General features: G+C 56.3%; 1 protein-coding gene across 3 annotated transcripts in view; it reads right to left on the bottom strand.

The window, feature by feature from the left end:
- Positions 1-23,757, bottom strand: part of LOC143151099 (LIM domain only protein 3) — a 76,446-nt gene that overhangs the window by 44,735 nt on the left and 7,954 nt on the right. For 2 of the 3 annotated variants that reach the window (XM_076319910.1, XM_076319912.1), the window contains exon 1: positions 13,934-14,406. The exons of the other annotated variant lie outside the window; for it this stretch is intronic. The gene's annotated coding sequence lies outside the window, so the exon portion shown is untranslated. Of the gene's footprint in view, positions 1-13,933; positions 14,407-23,757 lie in introns of those variants that run through there. 3 annotated transcript variants of the gene reach the window in all.

Below are 23,757 nucleotides of genomic sequence, written 5' to 3'. Positions count from 1 at the left end.
GCAAACGTTCCATCGCGACGATCGGTCCATTCGTTTTGGAAATTTGACAAACGCCGTAAAGGTTCGTATTCGTTCCTACAAATCACGTTCGCGTCGGCCACTAATTTCCTTTTATCTTCGCTTACCCCGAGTAGACGGGCGCGAGCTCGTTACCGATTGCATTTTTAATTTCGGTCGCTCCGGTAAGCTTCGCGGAGTCGGTACGCTCCGCTTCGACCGCCAAGATCGTATTGTCCGCCGCGAAAGATTTAAATCGTTTCCGAACGATCGATACAAAGCCACGATATCTCCCGATTGAGAACCCTTTGGAAAACACGAGTACGTTCGGTAAAAGTAAAATTGCTACCTCACCGGCGCGGCGTTTGTTCGTTCGTTCGTTCGTTCGTTCGTTCGTTCGTTCGTATTTCCACAAAATAACATGTTTTTCGAGATTCGCGCGGTATTCGTCGAGCGCGCGTGCGATCCAAATCTCGTAAGCGAGAATTATCAGTATGTCTGTTTTTTATTAGCGAGCGAATGGAGCGAAACAATCGAGCGTCATTCAATTTCGTTTGTCAGCGCGAGCCGGTATTGTTCGACGCGGTAACTCAACCTCTTCTCGTTACGAGCTCGCGTACATCGAAAATATAAATGTTCACCGACCGAACGAAGACACGAGAATCCCGTTGCCGCGATAACGGAACTATTTTCACCGGCTGGAATCGAATTACGTCGCGATGCGCGACCGACGCGATTCGATGGAAAACCGAAACAAAGTGTATCCGAGAAGGACGACGGTCGGTAGTTTCGGTGTCGCGCGACCGATCCTCGTTGACCGGAAATCTTTCATTCGCGGTCCGCAAACTCGCCGTTCGACGCATTTATCGGTCAATAAACGAAGCGGCGCAGCTGGCGCGCAACACCGGAGAAACGTTAATGCAATGTCGACGTCACAGCGGCATTTGTAAAGTATGGATTCGAACCAGTCGTACAGAATGCGCACTGCGCGCGATACGGCTACCTATCGGTTGTTCCCCGTAGAATGCCGCGGGACACGTTCGATACCTGCTTTATTAGTTCGCGGTAATAAATCAGAAGGCAGATCAATTTTGCCCAGCTCCCTGATTTCCGTCCCGCCGGAAAATCAGATATAAATTTGCGACTACGATCGTGCTATCGCGACCCGTCCGGCTGCACGCTCGTCCGCGGACGCGGAGATGCGACAGATATTGCGACGATGTCGTTCGATGCTCTTAATTTTATCGCGACCGCGTTCGCTTCGTTCCGTTTCCCATCGTTCCCCTCGATCGATCCGTACTCCGCGCGATTTATCCCCGTTATCGGAACCGCGAACCTCAGAAGCGCCCGTACCAACGGAATCGAGAACAACTCGACCGGCGACTCCCTTTTGCGCCCGTTTCGTAAAAATTCCTCGACGCAACGGCGTTGCTTCGGTTGCGTTACAATTTTGGAAAAATTGGTAATTGCGCGCTCGCGATTACCAGGTTGTTCGAAAACTTTTCTCGTTTTTTCCATCGCAAAGAAATACCGCGACGCTTCGACTTTGAACGACTGCTCCGTTTTTTATCGAACGAGAAAACGTACCGAGCAACCCATTGTACAATTCGCGCGCGCGGCAACGCGCGTTTCTCTTAAAGTTCGTTCGGTCGTCCTCGGGATGTATCCTCGCGACGAGGGCTATCCCGATTACGTGCCCCGATTAGGTACGAGTACGCACCCAATGGTAGCCGACGCGTCGCGCTTTCAACCTTGCGCGTTATCCAATCGGTCGTTGCCGATTCGTGCGGACGTTACCGTCGATTACTTTGGAAACCTGTCGTCGACTCCGAGCGGGTGGATTTAAATAGCGCGAAATCGAATAACGCGAGGTGTTTCGATATCGATTCGACGAAAATGTACACAGCCGGAGAGTCCGGGGAATCGAAATATTTTCGAACCTATATGCCCGTAAAGCGGTATCGGTTGTTGGAGCAAAGATTCGACGAAAAGGTTGAACGTTTTTTGACAGGGTAGCGTGACACGTCCGCTACAGAAATTAGCGTTACCGCGTGCGCTGTTGACTAACGATAGAGGGGCTCCGAGTTCACGAGGGTGACCAGGCGGATAGCTTCCATACACGCGCGCGCGCGAATATCTATGTTTTTGTGTATGTGTGTGTGCGCGCGCGCTTGTGCGTATAATATATATATATATATATATATACACACACACACATATATACATATACAGATATATATATATATATATGCATGTATGCACGGATGTATGTATGTATGTATATATCGACAGGCGCACATCGATTATATGCTCGATTAATTCGCGACCGTACCGACCCTTGATACGCTCGTTCGCTCACTCGCCTATTCGTTCGTGCGGGTAGGACACGCGCGATCGATTTCGCATAGGTGTGCGTTGCGCTCACGCATCTCGCAACTTTTCCATTTACCGCTCCCGACACGCGCAATTTCGAACGAACCGATCGCCGTTCCTTGGTTTCGCGTCGTAGGTTCTTTTTCGAAGGATCTTTCGAGCGGTGAACTCGACTTTGCGCGCCAAGACGATGGTCTCTATCGGCGACCGAACGAGAAGCTCGTCCACGAAGCCCGTTGCGCGGCTCCCTGTCTACCGTTCCTACGCAGCGGAACAATCGAGATTGCCGCTGCCCAAAGGAGTCCTCGGTATCGGTGAAAAAATCGAGCCGCGATAAAAATCGAGATACAGACGGTACGAAATCGGCTTCGTAAGCGAGGAGGTAAATTGTTGCAACGCGAAACTGATACGCCGACAAAACAATTCGAACGATCCTAGATGGAATCTTCTCTCCTTTATCAGCATCACATCGATGCAGCCACCGGCCGGGCGCACCGATAGACGAGGCAATTTCGAATTCTAGTGGACCCCTACCGAAGCGAGAGCCGCGCACCGAGGTTAGAGAGGGAGAGGTTCGATCGATGAGAAATCTCGATCGCGACCGCGTATAAATTTCGTCATCGTACGATACTCGACGAATGCTCGCAATTCTGAAAGGACGAGAGTATCGGCCTTTGCGAAGGGATGGATTTGGATTTGGATTCGAAGGGTGGCGCAACATCGGTAGGGAAGGGGTTTAAGAGGTGTGTGCGTGCGTGCGTGCGTGCGTGCGTGCGTGCGTGCGTGCGTACGTGCGTACGTGCGTACGTGCGTGCGGGTGTACGCGTGTGCGAGTGTACGCGTGTGCGCGTATGCGCGTGTGCGTGTATGCGTGCGCGTGGGGTCGGAGGATTGGAGGTTGGTCGAGCAATTAGCGAGCCGTCAGTGGCACAGTGGCTGACAGGGGCTATACAACCTACTGCCTCTACCTCCGCCGGCTCTGGCCTCGGCATCGTTTCCACCTACGATCTCACCGCGCCGTATGCCTTACTCAGCTGGCCAAGTACCGACTCGTGTTACCCCTAATTAGAATATCTAACGGTGCCATTGGTAGTCGTTGCCATCGACGTTTTGAACGCGCTTTACCGGCTCTAGGAATGCATCCGCTACGGTGGGGTTTCGAAGGGGGATACGATCGCTGGGAAGGGCATCGGTTCCTCGAGCCCGTTTCTCTCCTCGTTTCTTCTCGACGAAACCGACGAAAAGTTTCCCGAAAATCGTTGCGATCTTTCCCTATTTTTAATTCTCGAGAAATCCTTGGCGATAAGGGGCCCCGTACGAGGGGAGCGACCGGGGGGAGAAGTACCGCGCGCGGTCGGTGTCGAGACCAAAGAGTGGGGACGTACAGGACCTCGAGGGGGAGAGGAGAAGGGGATAGCGAATGCAATTATAATTTTAATTTCGATGGTATTTAATAAAGGGGCGCACTGCGCAGCCTGCACCGCCGGCCGTCCAACCCTCGAGCCTGCCGTACAGACTTGTATGCGCTAATTAGCAGTTACGGCCCGCAGACCGCACGAATGCATTCTGCTGCTTGCTCGCGCACTGCCACGTTGCGCTTTCGTCTCGAACTCGTTCGGCCGACCGATTCGTCGAGTCCGTCGAGTCCGTCGAGTCCGTCGAGTCCGTCGAGTCCGTCGAGTCCGTCGAATTCGACGGTAATCGAAACGGATTACGAGTTATCGCCTTTGTAGGTATTTCCAGGGAAGGGTCGCGCGATCGAGCAACGATTAACCGTAATCGGGGCTATTGGAGATTTACAACGCGATAACGGGAACGTCAAAGGCGAACGCACCACCGTACGCGTAACAAAGTTACCTTGGAAACGTGTACCCGGAATCGAATTCGAGTTCGCGACCGAAAAACAATTCGAGCGAGTCGAACGAGGACGGGATCGTCGAAGAATGGTCGCGTAACGTCGCTCCGCAGCCAGCGAGAATAATCAGATTATCGTGTCAACGTTCGTATCGAACGCGACCGAATCCACGCGCGCCCCACGCTCTCCTCCCCCTGACCTTCGTTCTCGTTCCCTACGCAGCGTCGCGAGCTCGCGACGCCGCAGCGAGCATTGCGTTTCGGTTAATTTGCGTCCGAGTCAGGCGGACACTCGCGGCGATTCAATTACATCGACAACGAAGTTTGTTCGAATCAAATGCCGAAAGGCTGAAAATCAATCCGGGGTGCGATCGGTTTAATGGGGCCACGCACCACGTGCCGCGGCCATTACGTTACCCCTGCCACCCTCCACCCAACACCCAGCACCCTATACCCCTACACCCTATCACCCGTCCGCCCGTCCACCCGTACACCCGTACACCCGTCCACCCGTCCACCCATCCACCCTTCAACCTTCACCCTTCCCACCGTGGCCACCCTCACCGCCCACCACCCCCGCGTTGCCTCTGCCCATCTCGACCTCCAGCGAATCCACCCTTCTTCGTCCTGCGCCCGCGCCCGCGCCACACGTAACGGCACCGCAGCAGCCGTTACCTCTCGGTACTTATGTGTACAGACACTCGCAAAAAGGTTGCCTCGCGATAACCGTGGAAAATCAACGTTCGAAACTTTCAAAGTTCGCGACCGTCGAAACGAAAGTTCGACGCGAAACATCGTCGATGCGACAGACGGGGCTCGTCGGATAACCTTGGATCGCGAACGTAATCGCGGATATCAGCGATCGAAGCAACACGGGGTCCGAGATCCACCGATCGGTCCGGTATCGGAAGGTTCGATAAGCCCCCGGCGGGGTTCGACGCACGTGGTACCGTGGATACGCTCGGGGAAAGGTTCGAGCGGTCGGAGGCGCGGGAGAGAGAAAGAGTGGGCAGTATGTGCCGATAAGCGAGGGAAGGAGGCGACGCGGGACGAGTTCGAAGGTGGAGAGAGGGAGGATCGCGGGGCTAGGGAGCAGTTGCATATGAGCGATTGCCACACACGGCGTGTAACGCCGGCCGTGGCGGCGGCATTTACGTTAATTAAATTTCCCCAGGCCGTAGGACCGATCCTCTAGCCCTCCTCACTTTCACCCCTCCGTACCATCGGCGGCCCCAGCATCAATCATTGCACGCTCAGCCTCACTAGCCGGACTCCGCTATGCCGGAGGATCGAGTCGCCGGAGACTGTTTAAAATTGCTAACCCCATCCCTTACTCTTTGCCCCTTTTTCCCTGTCCCGTACCCTTTATTCCCAACGGCGCGGCGCGGTGCGGCGTGGTGCGGCGCGGCACGGTGCGGTGCGGCGCGGCTGATCTGCCGACGGCGCCTTCCGCAACCTTTCACGCCGTCGCCGCTGTGCTTGTGACGCGTCGTCTCCCTTCGAAACCTATGATTTCCCGTTAACTACTCGGACGGGTATCGATTAGAGGTCGCGCGGGTAGTTTCCCAATCACGTACCCTTAAATGCGTTCACCGTTTCTGATTTTCGATGAAAGAGAGGGCGGAAAACGGAGAGAGAGCGACGGCGCGACGGGCCGTTCGTTGGTTCGTTTGCCCGTTCGGTCCGTAAGATATCGAAAGAGTTCGAGGAGAGAACGTCGAGAAAATCGCTCCGTCCTTTGAGCGCGAGTACCGTTTAACGCGATCTCGCAAAGCTTCGCCCCGTTTCGCGAAATCCGATAAATTCTAACTGGCAAAGAGGTTCGCGTCTTGAAAACTCCGGCTACTCGGTCGTCGTTCACCCTTCGGCCGACCGTCCCAATCTCGTAATCGACTTTGCGAGGCAATTCTATAATCCCTCGAACCTAATTAGGGGCGAGTGAACCACGGCCGAGACGGAACTCGAGTTAACTTTGCTACAAACAAGAACAATATCTTCCTTCGTCGGTCGAGGAACTTCGTTACGGAGTCTTTGGGAGCGGAGGGGGTTGCAGCTGGATCGGGCTGCGTGGTACGATCGCCGAGGATACTCGCGAGAAGAAGAAAATAAGCTCGGCCCGGAGGATCGCCAGCGGCTGGCCAATGTAATCGGTTGTAAAAATGTAATAAAGGATCAAAGTCTGCCGTTGAAACCGAATATCAGAGGGGGTGGGTGCGGGGTCGACGCGCTCTATCGAAAAAATGGTTTCCTTGCCGCCGCGGACGACGGCTCCCCCTTTCTCGGTCCGTGGCTGGGTATCGCGGAGCTTTGCGCGGAAATTTTAGTCGTCCGCATCGACGCGAATTCGAGCCGTCGCGATTCCGGTCGAGCGGTCCGCTCGGGTTCGCGAGAACCGGACGGACGCTTCGCAACGCTCGGCCCTTCCGTGGAATTCGGACACGTGACATTTGTCCGCGAAGAAGGTTCGAACATTCCAGCGACTTTCGAAGCTCTCAAAGCTCGAGACCGTTGGCCCCTTTGGTAGGGAATATTCGACGTCTACCTCGAGATAGACTGTCCCGGGAGGGGAGAAAGAATCGCCGCTCGCTGCAGCTCGTCGAGACGCTGAAGCGCGCCCTCGAGCGCGAGACGGTCCGCCGTCTCTGCGAAGGGAGCACTCCTCGGACCGGAGTATTTCATATCCGACTATCAAAGGTGGAGCTTTGCGCAGTTTATATTAAATCACGGTACGGTTACGGGATGTCAATAGACGTGCCTTTCCTCTTCCGTTGCCTCGTACTCTTCTCCTCGGTTTCGCGTTTGCTCCGACTCCCCGCGGCCCGAAAGGAGAATTCGATTACACGCGTCGAACGCGTTACAAAGTTTCGGGAATAATTTATGCCGCGATACGAGAACGATGCAGCGATCGATGACCGAATCGGGCACGAATCGCCGACACGGATTTCGTCGAGGCGGGGTTTACGCTCGGTCGGGAGCGAAGATCTTTTCGGTCGTAGGAGCCAACCGAGTTTCCGTCGTCACCGTCCGTCGCTGGGAATACGTCGTTTTCGTTCGAGCGAATTCGAGCCCGAACCGAATCGCTCTGAATCGCATCGGTCCCGTTTCTCGATTCGCTACCGAACGTCGGTGGAGCTCGATCGAGTGCGCGCAACGGCCGATTGGAAACAAGAGGGCTCCGTTACAGATTCCGATCGATACGATGCACGCACTCGGATACCGACAGCGTTATTACCTCGAGTGCTATTAAGACTTCCAATTAGTTCGATGTACCGATACGCGGCTCCGGTGCGTTCGTTCGGGAAAATCAACCGGTTGTTTGTATAATTCCCGGGATTCGGAGGACAAGCGTTCCCGGCGAACGGTGGCCGATCGTCGAGTTTTTTTCATTTTCGATGAATCGAACCGGCCGGATACCGCTGGACAACGGTTTCTTTTTTTCGATCTCTTCCCGCGTGTATGCCACTACGACGAACGAATCGAGAAATTCGCGAGCAGACTCGCGCGCGGTGAAATATTTTCTTCGAAGCGCGTACGCGTACGTTCGGCTCGCAGCGACGCGACGCGACGCGACGCGACGCCGATGCATCCTGGAAACGAGCCGCTCGATCGAAACCGAACGAGACATTCGTTTCGACGGCGAGACGCGTCGATAATGCCTTTTGCCCCCGCAGGAATCTATCCGAACGCTTATCTCGTTTATTGCTCCCCTTCTCTCCTGTTTTGCTCTCGTTCGACGGTTATTTTACAACCCCAGATAGGGGGCGAGTAACGTCTTTGTTTTCACCGCAACGTCCTCCGGGCAGCGACCCTCGGTCGTTCGGTAACCGTCCTACCGACGACCACGGAGCTAAGGGAACCTTGCGAGATAAGAAAGATCGCGGTGCCTTTCGATTTTCCGTGTCGTCACCTTTCGCGGTTCGTTTCGTCGCGCGTGTGCCTTGTTCGTCGTTGACTGCGTTAACAACGGAATCGTCGATCTTTGGCGCGCCAAGTCTCGGTTCGTTCGCCGAACTGTCGCGTGCTCGCGATCGAAAAATAATCGGCTCGGCCGCGAACGCGTTCGACGCGATTCGTTTCGTTCGGCGTTCGAAGAACCGCGCTCCGGAGGAAATTGAAATAAACCCGGTGGAAAATGGAGCGGGGAAACCGAGAAACGAACCACGAGAAACAGGGGGGACAGGTGGAGCGAGAGAGAACCCGATGCTTAAGGTCGTTTTGTTCGCGGAAGGAGATTGGCTCGGACGAGAGAATACCTAGTTGTTAGCAAGCACGAAGCAGTCCGGGGTTGCTAGATAAGGCGTGGGCATAAACGTCCGCAGATAAGGGTAGTTTGCACCCCCGTTGTGGACAGTTAGCCTTAAACGAGCCGGGGGAGGGAGCGAGACGCGTAAAGGCTTTTGTTGCGCGGAGCCCATCTTCCCGCTTTTGAAATCAGTTTCGAGCCGACGTCGGTTCCGCGCGACGCGATGCGAACGTCGGCTCGGCTTTTTTCTTTTCGCGTTCGAGGATAACCGATTCGAGGCAGCGGGAAGAAACACGGCCAATCGCGCACGAGAGAATCTTCGCGCGAAACGAACTCGGACGCGAAACGGGAGAGAAAAGTTGCCGCGACGAAGCCGGTGCTCGGGTGATTTTTCACCGAACGTCGTCCGTACAAAAATCCTGTCTCGCCGTTCTAAATTCCGCTTATCTAATGGGGTTTCGACAGTAATGTGCCGGCGTATTATGTAGAACCATCCTGCCAGGACCATCCCTTTTACGTGGAAGGCCACGAGCAGCGGTGCCGTTTAGCGTCAGATAGCGGAAACGTATGAGGGACGGGGTGAAGCCACCCTTATCTTAAGGGTAGCTACTCAATAGCTAGTCGCACCAAAATTTCTCCCGCTCTCTCTATCTCTTTCTCTCTCTTTCTCTCTCTCTCTCTCTCTCTCTCTCTCTCTCTCTCTCTCTCTCTTTCTCTTTCCGGTTTTATCGTTCTTCCGCCTTTCTATCTGCGACGTCGTTTTCTTTCTATTTCTCGCGAGTACCTTTTCCGGTTCCTCGATTAAAAATTCTCGATAAAAATTTGAAACGCGATAGGGTGGAAGCGTTCACGGAGAAACTACGCTCGCGCTCGGAACAAAGTATCGAGGAATATTTCTCATTCGTACCTGCGAGGCACACGCGCATAATTTAACGCGCGAGACACTGGAGGCACGAGCTACGCTCTAGCTCGGGCGTTTAGGGTTACTTGTACTTCGGAGAGGTTTCGCGTGTGCGGGTGCGGGTGCGGGTGCGTGTGTGCAACGCGCGGGAGTGCCTCGGGGGTAGGTGCTTGCGGTAAATCTAATAACGTTGTAATGCTGTTACTCTCCCCCGGCTCCCTCTCCCGGTCGCGCTCCCACCTCCCCCTTAAAGTTGGCCCGTAAGTTTCTGCCCGAGCCTGTTGGCTCCGACTGCCGTGCCGAGAATTCCTAACGCGTGTGCCGTTCTAGCGGTATACGCGACGCGTACGCATACTTCCGGGAGAAAAAGAGACGAGCTTCTTCGAGGGAAGAAGCTTCCAGGAGATGCCTCGGACGAGACGGTCTTCGAGACCGATACCGCGAATTCGGCGTAAGGGTGCTTCGGGAGCGGCGATTCTGCTTCGGTTTCGATACCGGGCCGCTCGGCGAGTTTCACTTTTCACGAAACGGAACGAAACGGAACGGAACGGAACGGAACGGAACGGAACGGTTCGATCGATTTTTTCGCGACTCGGCCGACTCTGTTTCTCGCGAGGAGCACGGTTCCCCCGAATCGAACGACCGGATCGAAACGGTCTCGAGGACCGTGGCGAGAATTTCCGTGACCGTTGAATTATCGCGCGACTCGTCGATCGACGCCTAGTCCGATGTCGGGCAACAGGTAGCCGATGCCAATTTACCGACTCTTCCAGAGATCGCGGTCGAAATTGGAAGAGGCGGAACAACGCGTTCTTTGGCAAATTTCGCGCGACTCACCCTCGGTCTCGCGTCTCTTCTCCCTTTCCCCGACGGTTTCTCGGAGCCCGCGTAGATATATGTCACGAGCCAAGGTAAGCCTCGCAGTCACCCGAGGGTGTTTCGCAAACTATGCTCGCGAAAAGTTCAACACAACTTCATAACATCGGTGTTCCGTGGGAGAATTAGGGGGTGAGAAGGGACTCGAAGTGGATGGTCGGGAGAAGTGCGGCCGTCGGGGGCCGGCGGGAAAATTTGTTCTAGCGTGAGCTTACACGGGTTACGTTAAGTACATAGGCGTTTCGGGGGAGTTGGACGTATCCATCCGCGCAGAATACGCGCGCGAGACGCAACTCGGAGCTCCCTGAAGCTCGTGAACGGGAAACCGGTCACCGATTCGAGGCACAAAAGCGGACACGCGTCGCGCAACGGCACACTTTGTCGACGGTGTCGTCGAAACGAGCGATGTTCGAGGAATTCGCTGAAAATTCGTTTCGATCCATTCGAACGCGACGGCCGTCGTAATAGGCCGCGCGGTTTATCGCGAAAAAGTTCCACGGTCTCGTAAAATTGCGATACAAAACGACCGCTGACCCGAATCCTATTCCTCTTCCGTGTTCTCTCGTTCCGTTTCACTCCCCCCCGCCCCTCCATCGCTCTTTTTCTCTCCCTCTCTCTCTCTCCCTTTCTCTCCCCGTTTTCGCCCAACCGCTCTTTTTCACAGTTCCGACTCGCGGAGATAAAAATCAGTAATTAGCCGGGACCATTATGGCGGCCGTTTGAAAAATTAGCGGGTCGTGGGGTAACCGCCCCTCTGGGCATAATCCTGCATCGGTAACGGCGCATACCAACGTGCATCCAACCTGTCTCTGATTTATACGGGTTTACTATTAATTACAACCACCCACCGGTTCGCTTTCCAGTAGCCGACCCTCCTCCGAGCGCTCGCCGTATCTACGCAAGCCCCGATGAAGAAATTCCATCGGGCGTGCCGACAAAAACTCCGGAAACTTTTGACTTTGGTCGATTCTTTTTCGTCCGAACGACTCGGCCTGGCAACGGTACGCGCGCGCAACGAAAGCGAAGCGATCCTTCGGTAATTCGGTAATCGCGTAGACGAGAGATCCTCGAAAAACCTCGAGTTATTTGCGCGCGAGGAAAAGTTATCGTCGGGAGGACGCTAATCGCGAGATATTTCCGCGGTTGTTGCCCGCTCGGTGTTTGCTTCTTCGTCGTTTCCATCTTTCGATGTCCAACGGACACGTTTCGGTCGCGCGAGTCGATATTTTTTTACCATTTGCGTAGGAAACAATTCGAATCGAGCGCATCGGGCCGAAAATTCCAACCGGGTCTCGCATCGGTTGTTGTTGTTTCGACCGGTGCTGGCCGGTCTCGACGGGCTGCGGCGCAATTAAATTAAATGCTTCGGATTAATTGTTCGAAAGCAGTTAAATTAGTTGCGTTTGTTTTGCCCGATTTTTGCGCAATCTCGCTGCGGAATGCGCGATGTGTACGCACACCGAGGGAATTTCGTTGCCCGACCGCCTATTGCCATCGCGCGTCCTCGGATCTCGCCCGGGAATCGTGGACAAGCGTCGAAACGCGCGCGTGCTCCTGCGAAAAGGACACTTAAAAAATTCATTACCGGGCTCGCTGACGCGTACGCGCGCGAAATTTGCGATTCCCGTTGCCGAGCGTTCCTCTCGAGAGAATACCGCGTTTGACAAAAATAACGAAAACGGAAAACGGAAAACGGAAAATGGAAAACGGGAAACGATTTTCGTCCGATATTCGTCGCAAAGGGTACGAAACGTTTGAAAAATGTCTGTCCTCGATCTGGTCGGGATCGAAGCGGTTCCGATGAGCGGATCGGAACCCAACGAGAAGCGAGTGCATCGTCAGCGGCGACGCGAACTCTGGAACCGCATTGCTCGAATGCTGGCGAGATACGTCCGGGAAACGCGCGAACGTCTGGCAGGCTCGCGAGTAAACGTACGCTGGACACGGTCAGACTGGCATCCGGCCGCAAGCTCTCGAGCTCATTGCGAGCGTGCACCGCCGTCCCCGAATCCCCGGTCAGCTTTCGTGCCTCTCCCGACGTTCGCCTCCTTCTCGTCCGTCCCGTTGGATCCGTCTCCGCGACCGATACGCGTCCGTCCACCGGACATCGCATCGTCGAGACATTCAAGACATAACGGGCCGAGTCGAGATATGCATCGTTAGGATTGCCGGACGGCCGATACGCGCGGCCACTCGGCGCGGCGTTCCTGCATCCTTCGATTCTCGATCCGTCCAGATCCCTGGAATGCCAAGGGGTGCTTGGCTCCAAGATGGTCCGCATACCTGGTTCCCCGATGCCCGTGGCCACCGTTACGCGCCCAATAGACGATACGGTACCGTTCGATCTCTCGGGAAACCTACCGAACGAACCGAGCCCTCCTCCGAAGGAGCGAAAACTGTCCCCCGACGCTCGGCGCTCGCCGCGACGCGGAGCGCCGCGAACGCACCGTTCACCCACCGCGGCCGTTTGTCCGTTCGCGCATTCCTAACACCGAAATTGCATACCTCCGTCCATATGCCTGCATACGGGCTGGAAACAAACGAATAGGGTTGTTCGGGCACCGTGGAGAGAGTCCACTGGGACGGGACTCTCCTCCCGGGGATGGGCCGGGGGTGTAGGTGAGCCGGAAGAGGGACGCGGGGCCAGTGGGGGACGAAACGAGATACGGGACAGGGAGAAAGAAGGAGAGAAAGATAGATGGAGATGGGGTGTATACGGTGCCGAGAGTGGCGGGGTAGAGCGGTGCGAGGAAAGAGGGGGCGAAAGGGGTAGGTATACGGTGGTGGTGTGCCGATGGTGGTGCCAGTGACTCGGTCGAACGACCAGGGGTTTGGAAAGCGTAATCGTTCTAGCCCCGCGCCTCGGCCAACTGCCCCTACGTTTCGTACCTACACCCTCGCACCGACGAAACCCCCGCCCGTCTCTCTCTCTTGCTCGCTCGCTCGCTCGCTCGCCCGCTCGCCCGCTCGCTATTTATTGCCCGCACTCGGCCGGTTCACAACATAAATATGTTACACCTATGGCCACACCTATCGCCCACCGCTCGCGAATTCCTCCGCGGGTATGCGACCGGTCCGTGAAAAGAATTACGCGAATAAACGGACAAACGTTAGATCCTCGTCGAGCGGATATCTCTGTTTCTCCCGCGCCGCGCTCGCTTTCGTTGATCGGTTTTTGCCCTTTGCCCTTCGTTTTCCTTTATTCGTTCCAGTTTTCTCCTCTCCGCATCGATCGAAAGTTCGTTCGGTGCGATAATCGCGCGTTACTTTTTCCAGCGAGAACTCGGACTCGATTCGAAAGATCGTTTCGAAGCGAGAGGGCTCGCGCGCGGAGAGGGGCGAACGATCTACGGCCGGCGCGTCCGTTTTTAAACCGGAACCCGTCGACGACTCCTCGCGCGAGAGAAACGCTCGCCTGCTCCACGAGCGAAGAAATCGAGGGTAACGCAACACCGGAGTCGTCGAGGGTTCGAAGCAAGGGTAGCACGAAGGGTCGAGTTTTCGAAGATAAAAGAAGGACCAACTGTTGAATATCGACCAACCCTGTCGTTACGCGCGACGCGACGCGACGCGACGCGTCGACGTCGCCGTCGCCGTCGTCGTCGTCGTCGTCGACGTTGGTGTTGGATTATCCTTCCGAGAGAAATGTAATATTCGCGCCGGTTAACAGTAACGAAACTATTACTTACGTTTCTCGTGACTTTCGAATACTGCTTCGCCTCGGTCTACCGATGTTCACAGGAACGCACAACACGTTTCTCCTCCTCTCTTTCGCGAAACAAAGAATTTTCTTTACGGCGTTCGGGATACGGTCGGGATCACGGAACAGGGTAGTCGCGATCAGGGCCGACGAGAGAGAGGGGACGACGATTCGGGCGGGGGATGGCGAGGGGGCGTCGGTCGCGGAGGAGGGTGTCCCCCCTAGGCAGAGGGAAGAAGCGGAGGAAGAAAAATTGGAGCGGACGAGTCGAAGGGACTGGAGTCGACGGTGCGCGAGGCTGCGCGAGGCTGCGACGACGCGGGACGACGCGGGACGACGCGGGACGACGCGGGACGAAGCGGGACGAGGTTCGCCTCGTCCGGCGAAGGTGAGTCGGTCGGAAGCTCGACTCGCGGTCTCGACGCGCAAAAGCTCGACAGCTCCGCGGAACGCACGTGCAACTCGGCCGCGTGGCACGTGGTGTTTGCCGGAGTGGCTCGGCTCGAAAGCCGCTCAGCAGAGCTTGCAAGCTCTCGAGCTTTCATTGGCCGATGGGTGGAAACTGCGCATGATTGCGGGTGTGGCCAGAACTTAAGGGGCGGAATAAGCTCGGGGTGACGATAGGGCATCGCGAAAGGGGCACGTCTCCGTGGGTGTCCACGTTCCGCGGCTATCCCACCTCCGAGGTGCTTTTTCCTTGAGCTTCGAGGGAACGGGAGAACGGGAGAACCGCGTTCTCCCGTCCGAGCTTCGAGAACTTGCCAACCGACTTCTTCGATTCGAACCGAGAGGGGGGCAGATCGGACTCGGGGGGTAATTAAGGGAAACTAACGACATCGAAGATTCTCCGAGGGACACGGTCCCGCGGTCGATGCTCTTTACGGCGATATTATTCGTCGATTCTTTTCGCCACGGAGAGATCGTTGAACGAACGTTTCCCGACGCTGATAACGGACCGGAGGAGACGAGTAGGCGCGGCAACGACGAACACCGTCGCCGAAACGAGAGAGAATTTTTGGAAAAGTCCGTCTACCGCGCGTTACGTTTCTTTCTTTTTCTCGGGGAACGTTCGGAGAACGGAACTTTCCGCGAAATTCCTTCGGAGGTTCTCGAGGATCACGCTCGAGCGAACGCGCTCGACGCACGCACGGTCGACCGTTGTAAAATATTCTTCTTTCTAGCAACAGGTGGAAGGTATTTATTATTAACGAGAACAAAAATCGAAGGAACGCGCGTAGTCGGGGGGCAACGGGCGAGCCGTTTTTCGGCGAGCGAGGGCGATCGTTCGTTAACGAATCGGGTCGGCGCAGCACGGTGTAAATGTTTGACGAGGTCGCGTTTCCGTGGTAAAGTCTAATCACGGCCGAACGATAAATAAATCGGTCTAGCCAAACAGCGAATCGGTTAGGAGGATGGCGCGGTTCGAAATCGAACGGTAGATTTCCATCGCGTATTTACACGGTATGGCCGGTGATTGGCGCGCTCGGTTACCGCCGTTTCAACGATTCGCTCTTGGAGAACGAGGCTCGGATTCGTCGTAGGATTCGCGATCGATCGCCGAACGAACGCGATATCGTGTTCGAACCGGATATTCGCGAACCTCTCGGTTCGTCGAGGAGTCCGAGAGGACGCGACGGATCGGAGAGGAGGAGGTTTCGTCTCGAAAACCTCGCGCGGTACTCGCGCGTCTTCTTTCGATCGGACGGGAAAACGTAAATACGTAATGCGTCCTCGTCTCGACGGTCGACCGATTAGACGCGCGACATCAACTATTGAATGCAATTACGAAGCGCCGCGAGCGGTTCGAGTCGCGGATACGGTTTCGTAAATTCGCAATGACGCGCGGCTCGGTCGTCAGGGACGCGTCATATATCCGGTAACGCGGAACATTTATGGCCACTCGTGGCGTATAATTGCAATTAGAGCGGAATTCGTTTACATCGATCGACGTTCGATTCGGTCGCGGAGGAAAGCACGAATTTACACGGGATCGGAGGACGCGGTATCCCGCGTCTGGATTTATTTCCGTGCGCGAAAATCCACGATCGAGAGATCGTAACGCGCGGCGATCGACGTTACCGTAAACGGTCATTTATCGGGCTCGTTCGCCTCGAACGAAGAAAGTCCGGCCGACTTCGATCGCGCGGAAGGACGATAGAAACGGATACGTTTACGCGGGAGACCCGTTGATAAAAGAAACAAAAGACTCGCCTTCGGGAAATTTCATTTCGATTTTTTTAAATACCGCGCACCGCGCTACCGCCGCGTCCGGGATTAAAAGCAAATTCGAGCGATCCGGTTTAATTGAGCGATTAACGGCTAAATAAAGCCCGTCTCGTTCGGTCTCTCTCTCTCTCTTCGTCTCCGTCCCGTAACCCGCTTTTCTCTCCCTCTCTGTCCCCCTTTTGGAACAAATCGTTCGCGATGGTGTCCAACCCGGTGGAAAATATAATTCAAAGATATTTATGGCTGGATTACCGCTGGAATTGGGTATCTAATATACATGACCGGTTCCGCTGGCCGGCCGGCCGTCCGGCCGTCCGACCGGCCGGACTTTAACTGTCCACGGGGGGGTTGCGTTTCGAGGTTTTAAAACGACGGGAATCGCGATTGCGCGGCGGCAAGGTTCGCCGATTACGCGACCCGATAGGATCGCGAGCGGGACGCGGGGAGGTTTCGAATCGGGAAATCGAGCGGCCGAGTTCGCGCGTACCCTCGATCCTCGAGTTCGTAAGGGGATCGAAGGGGAAGAGGCGACAAGAGTTTCCCAGCGGTCCTGGAAAAGGATTAGCCGCAATTGATAGCCACGAGGACGGAGGAACGTGCTCGAAGCTGGCGTTACGCACCGGAGCACCGACCGTGCTCCAACTATTCGCCTATCCGCCTATCCGCCTATCGGCGTTTCGCTCGTTTCGAAACTTTCCCTTTCCGCGTCACGGAGTTTCGTTGTCGACACGCGTACTCGTACGAAAATCGATCGGGGCTCGTCCGTCGAAGAATTTCGTTATCTTTGGAACGTTCGTTCGAGAAAGGGGTGCCCCGTTCGAGCGGTCCGTTGTCCCGTTTCCCGTTATCGGTGGTGTCGGTCGGTTCGCGAGAAGCGAACGGATTTATCGGCCGTTACGCGCCGATCGCGTTCCCGTCCGTTCGCCGTAGAGCTCGTAGACCGTGCCGAACGCGGAATTAATTAGAAGCAGCTGCCGGTGCGGAGGCTAGGCGCGATCGCAAGGGTAATTTTGATCCCGATCCGGAGTTAGGGCCGCGGCAGTGTCCAGTATCCAACGTTCCGCAGTGTCCGGTGGTTAGTGCCGGACCAGATGTCGCCACGGGCGTGACGTCACTGGTTAACTACCCTTTCGCGACCAACACCGCCATCGCCGCCGCTGCCGCCGCCGCTGCCGCCGCCGCCGCCGACGCCGCCGCCGCTGCCACCACCGACGCCAATCCCCTTCTCGCCTCTCGCCTCTCGCTACCTTCACCGCACCCGAGGTACACGATATACGGGGATGATACTGATTAATTACCGATAGTTACACAAGCTGACGCCACACCGTTGACAACCCTCGTCACCGGTGCGGAGCCTCCCTCCCCGGTTGGCTATCGAAAATCCGTCCCAGCCCGGCCGATCGACTCCTTCGAGCCGAGAGTTTTTTTTATCCCTTGGGAAGCGAACGATCGAAAAATTGTTCGCAAAAGGAAGAAATCGATTCGGTTTCCCGAGGGAAAGTAGGCGACGTCGCCGGGCGTCGCTAGGCGTCGCTAGGCGTCGCTGGGCGTCGCTGGACGATCCGCGGTCGAAACGCGGAGGAGACGAAGCGCGTATCCGGCACCGAAAGCCGCGGTAAATCCATTTATCGATTGCGTCGAGGTTTAATTCGTTCGGAGGGCCGGCAGCGGGAAGGATTGTTACGCGAGAAGGGATGAAAACGCGCGAGCACCGGCGTGCCAACCCCTCGCGAGATGCATCGGTCCGCGACCGACCGATCGGACCGCCAATATTTGGCAATTACGAAATATGAGTTTACATTTAATAATTGCGGTAAACACCGGCGGACGCGGCGAGTGGCCACAGGGGGTGGGCCCGACGAGATACGGTCGCTCGCTGGCTCGGCTCGCTAGCTGGTTCGTTCGTTCGCTCGCTCGCTCGCTCGCACGCCCGTCTCGCGTTTGGGGTAAATTCCGATTTACCCTCCGTGATAGGCATTATTCGACGCAGCCCGCGACTACGTTTTATTCGCTCCAACACGCCGCGAACCTCTGTTTCCCTTTATCATCGTCCGCCGAGATAAATGCCCGCCGCTACCCCCTACCCTGTCCGGCCGACAAACTTTTTGTTCCCGTGGCTCGCACACGCGGGAATTTTTCACGCTGGTGTCTCTGGCTCTCGACGCGATATTTTTCTCTCTCCCTGTTCCTCTCCGTTTCGGTTTCTCTCGGTTGCGCGGGGCACTCGATCGTTCGAATCGCGTCTATCGAACCGCGGGACACTCGAGAAACCGTTCGTTCGAACAAGGATCGACGGGAAGAGAAGGCGATCGAGTGGCCCCTCCCGCTGCGACTCGTTTTCCAAAGTCGTGGGCCGTTAACGAGAATACGATCGATATCGGTAAACATTTCCCACGGGATATTAACGGCAAAGGGCGACGGATCGCGATACCGCGTTCGCGATCCGTCGCGGTTATCGTCGCCGACGCGTTTATTCAAATGTAATATCTCGCGCGTCGACGAAGATTACTCGCTCGGAAAATGTGTCCCACCGGTACATCGATTTTCCTGGCCCGCGCGACCCTTCCACCTGTCTCGTCGTTTCGCTCCTCGCCTTTTCCTTTTTCCCGGGAATTATATTTTACCCGGGTAGCGTCCGCGCAAACTTTCCGATCGGAAGCGCGAGGTTCTCGCGAGCGGACGGGATTCGAGAGGTTCGTCGAGCGCGTCGTCGATTTCGCGATTCGTTGATTCGTCGAGAACGCGAAACAGATGTTTTCGAACGTGGCTCGTTACGCGACGTTACGTAAATCCTCCTCGGTGGAAACGGCTCGAAGGATCGGCCGGTTTAATTTCGTTCCTGCTCGAAGATTATGGACGCGTTCGCGCCGTTACGTAAATCCACGGGAGAACCGCGTCACCTTTTATCCTCTCGGCGCGTATTCCGTCTCGGGTTCTTCTCGGGCCAAGGACTCCTCGGTCCACGTGCTCGTGTGCTCGTGTGCTCGTGTGCTCGTGTGCTCGTGTGCTCCGGTGCTCGGGTGCTCGGGTGCGCGCACGCACACGAGGAACGCGTCCCAGCCGTTTCCCATTCTGCTCCGTGTCCTACAGCAGTTCGAAAACTTCTCGAGCCACTCTCCTCGACGCAAGCTGTTTCACGAAGGATCTCGCGCCTTTTTCCAATTTCTTAAAGAGCCGCGACAATTTATGTGAAGCGTGTTCATAAACTACTACCTTCGCCTCCGCACCGGTCCCTTTGGATTCTAACCCCGAGGAAACCTGGAAACCAACCGTCCCCTTCCCGACGCTTTTGCCGCGGAGTTGTTAAAAGTTACTTCCAAGTCCGTGTTTCTCGATACTTATTAGCTCCCGCCGCGCCGGGAGACCGAGCCCGATCGTTTTCGCACGTATTCGCGCGCGTTGATGCGTCGAAAAAGTTTCCCAATATAGGGTGGCGTATGAACCCACGCGCCTCCGCGTTCGTTGCTTCGTTCGTGCGTTCGTTCGTTCGTTCGTTCGTTCGTTCGTTCGTTCGTTCGTTCGTTCGTTAGGAGCGCGTCATTGTTTTCGCGCGGGAGGGGAGAAATTCGGCGATACACGGGGTGGAGGGAAAGAATCGTAACAAAGTCGAGTTTCCGCTTCTCCGATTCGTTTCTCGCGAAGCGAGTTCGCGCTTACGGTAATTTCGAGGGGTAGGTTCGCGGTGGTGGACGACGATCGAGCTCGAGGAGCCGGGAAACCGGCCGAACTTGCCCGAGGAAGATCGTGATCGTACGTGGATACTTTAGGAAATTGATCACGGGGGTGGTAAGGGGGCGACTAGATGGTTTATCGTTCCTCCGCGACGTGGCAGCACCCGTGCCATGTGCCGCGACGGAATCCATTTTAAAATGTATCTCGCGCCGCGTAGGTCGAACGTTTCGTCGTCGATCGCGAAAAGTCGAATTCGACGCCCTCTTTCGTCGTTCGGAGGATCGTTCGAGCCGCGCGTCGGTCGCGATCGGTCCGAGAAACCGGCTTCTCGGTACCGTTGGTTCCGGGCTTTGAACTCGAATCCATCGGTACGTTTGCGACATCGAGGAAGAGGGTAACGGCTCGCGGCCGCCGAGGATATTTCTGTCGCGCGAAACACGCGAATCGGTGTCGAGCGCGCACCGCGTACACCGTCGAGAAGAAAGCAAAACTCGTGGCTGGGCCGCGCCGATAGAGCCGGCAAGGAGGGTCTCTGCTTTATTCTTTTCCAATTAAAATTCAACGCCCGTCGGACAGGCCGCGTAATTGGCCAAGATCTCTTTAAGCGGGAAAATTACCCAGAAGGGCTCGACGAGCGGCAGAGGTTTTAACGGTCGACTGCGAGACAGGTGGCGCGAGGGACGAGAAGCCTCCCGGCGACACCCTCGTCGGAGCAAAAATCCTGCCAATAAATAAATTTAAATACATGAATATCTAACCCATTCCCGATGCGGCGTGGCCCGATCGCGGTTTTATCGGTTCATCCGGCGGATACCGATGGATCGCGCGTTCGCGCGGCGACGTCTCCTTTCCTTCGAGGAACGATCGCAAAGTACGGTCTCGCGCGAACAGAGTCGGCGCAATTACCGCGTAGGTTCCTTTCGTCGTGTTTTTTCAGTTTCCCGCGGCTGGCCTCGAGGACCCGAGCCTCGCTCGCGCCCGAACGATCGAACGCGTGTCTCGATCGAGAAAGTGTACACCGCCCCCGGTTCCGTTCCGTCTCGACGTCGACTGGTATCGCCAAGGGAAAGTAAAAACGACTCGAAAGGAAAAGGTTCCGCGAGAATCGTTTGGCCCCGGCGGTCGTCGCTCGCCGTTCACCGCTGCCGTCGCGAACATCTCCGAGTATCCCTCTCTCCGGACGCGCGCCCGGCCACGCACACCCCGGACGCTGCCGTAAAATCGTGTAATTAGCTATATACCTCTTGTCCGTATTGCTCCGTCAGTGGTGCGGTGCGGTGCACTTTAGCGGCACGAGGAGGGGCACCGAGAAGAGGGTCGGTCGACGTACAGGAGAACCATGGAGGAGAGAGGAGGGAGGAGGGAGGAGGGAGGAGGGAGGAGGGAGGAGCACGGGGTGGCCTCGGCTGTCGGAGGAGCGCGAGGGGGTATGAAGTACCCGCTAATTAATACCCTTAATTGCACCGACCCCAGCCTACAGCCGGTTGCCAGGGCTGTAGGTAGCTGTAGGTAGCTGAAGGTAGGTTCGCCTCGACGGTGAACTCGTTCGGTCGGGTGGCTGGTCGCGTTCGATCGGGCGCGTTCGCGATCGGCCGGGATCGGAAAGGAACGGTAGGGTTCGTCGAGGGTGGGCCGTAAATCGGCTCGACGCGTTTTTATCGTTACGGGTTCGCCGTGAACTCGGCTCGGTGTCGTTGGTCGCGCGTTTCCTACGGGCGGTACGAAAGGACGAGTCGGAACCGTGGACGGAATCGAGGAAAGGAAAGGAACGGTCGGGGTCGCGCGGCAACTCGTCTCCCGTATCGAGGCTGGCGTTAAGTTACGGCGCTATCCTGGCAACGTGTCGCCGATCTTGTACGACAAACTTTTCAACCTCGACGTATATTTTCCGCGGCCGGGCTTTTACGAGCCGCCGAGCCGTCGAGCCGTCGAGTCTCGAACCGTTCGGTCCTCGACGAACCGATTCCTCCCATCGATCCCTCGTCTCGTAAACCGTCGATCGATTCGCCCCGTGCTCCTCGACCTTCTTTCGCCCGGTATCGCGAAACCTTTTCTCGATCGAAACCTTCTCGCGCGCCGATCGGCGAATCGAAATCGTTCACCGAGCTGGAACGAACCAACGAACGTAAAAGTAAATATTTCGGAGAGCGAGCGTGGGCGCGCGGGCGCGCGGGCGCGCAACGTTTGCTCGGGCGTGCGTGTGCGAGCACACGGATCGCGATTCGACGAACGACGCGTCGCGAACGTTACGGAGCCGGCGCGTTACGAGGCGTTTAACGAGTGCGGTTAACCAACCCGCCGGAAAACACCGATGTCGTCCTCTGATATATACGGGTCGCGTTCGCGGCGGCCCTGTCCGAGCATATGTTGCCAACTTCCAGCGATCTTGGCATCGTTTCTCGCGCATCTTGCGCCCCGTTTCTCCGAGAAAGTAGCAGCGACGGGGGAAACAAGGAGGAAACACCGAGGGAACGGATTCGATTCGATCGTTGAAAAACCCTCGGTTTCGGTGGCCACCGATTCGAAGGTTCGACGAGCGCGAGTGGGAAGATCCAGCGGGAGGAACAGGAGCGGCCGATAATCGGTGGAATTCGTTTATCGGATGCGAACCTTCATCGACGTTTTGATAAATTTCCGCGCGTGCACGCGTGTGCTCGTACTTGGAGCAGACGCGATCAAATAGACGCGATTAACGGCGCGATCGTTAATTATCGTTCGGTAAATAACGAGAGCCATCGCATCGGCAAATTGTTCGAGGCGCTTTAATGGAACGCGAATTCGTTTTCGAGTGCTCCGTTGGTCCGATTTTATCCTTTGTTCGGCGTCGAAGCGTTTCTCGCGATCGATGTTTCGACGAAGAATCGCGGCGCGGCGCGGGGCGGGGAATCGATCGGTGTCGTTTCTCCGGATCGAAGGAGCGAAGGAGCGATCGCGGCGTCGATCGGACTTTGCTCGCGCGCTACGAGCGCGTATCGTTCGCCGATACGCGTCGAGCTCGCGGTCGGACCGTATCCAATTTCTCGCTACGGGTTCGTTATCGATTAATTGTACGAAACGCGAACCAGCTCCGATCGATCGTACGCTGTCGTTGATCGTCGAGGAAGAAAGATTCGTCGCGGGGAACGCGCAATTACCGATCGATCGGCGTCCGGCGTCCGGCGTCCGGCGTTCATGGGCCGATTTGCCTCGCCTCGCCCCGCCCCGCGCTCGAGATTATCGCCCTCGGTTTTACGCGCAAACGGCGTCGGTTCGCTCGAAACCGAGCCAGTGTAACTTTGCTCCGTATATATTATTAACGCGTAATCGAACGGCGTAAGCTCGCACGGTTCGTGTGCGTATCCTATCCCGTATACATAGGTATATACGTATGTACGTCCCATTGTGACCGAGTCGCGCGAGCACCGCAAGCGCCGCGAGTTAATTAAGAGTCTCCGACGAAGCAACCGCGGCGCGAACGACGCCGGCTCGAGGCTGCCGTCTCGATCGATCGATCGAAAATCGAGCCGCGAGACGTCCGCGCGTTAGCGACGAGAACGGTGTCGCGAGGTTTCGTCGTCGCGATTTCAACCGTGAGTCCGAGGGGACGATAGAGGGACGCGATTCGGTCGTGCGCTGGACGAGGGAGAAGAAAATAGAAGCGGGACGCGGTGGTTCACGAGTAAACGGTCCGAATACCACCGGTACCGATCGCTCGTACGAAGGGCTCCTTGGAGTCCCGTGGCTCCGAAAGCTCCTACCCTCGATCTACGCACCGCGCAACGGTGCCGGTCCTACTCCGCGGACCCGAAGCCTTTCCGCGAATCGTTGATCCCGAAACCGAACAAACATCCTCGGCTTTCCCCTAACCCCGAAACGAAAACCGTCGCGCGATCTTTTCCGATCGTTTACGATCTTTTCCGATCTTTTTCTCCGCGA

The sequence above is a fragment of the Ptiloglossa arizonensis genome, chromosome 9 (assembly GCF_051014685.1).
Source record: "Ptiloglossa arizonensis isolate GNS036 chromosome 9, iyPtiAriz1_principal, whole genome shotgun sequence".
Lineage (NCBI taxonomy): Eukaryota > Metazoa > Arthropoda > Insecta > Hymenoptera > Colletidae > Ptiloglossa > Ptiloglossa arizonensis.
The sequence above is the reverse complement of the archived record's forward strand: the minus strand, read 5'-3'. Positions and strand labels throughout refer to the sequence as shown.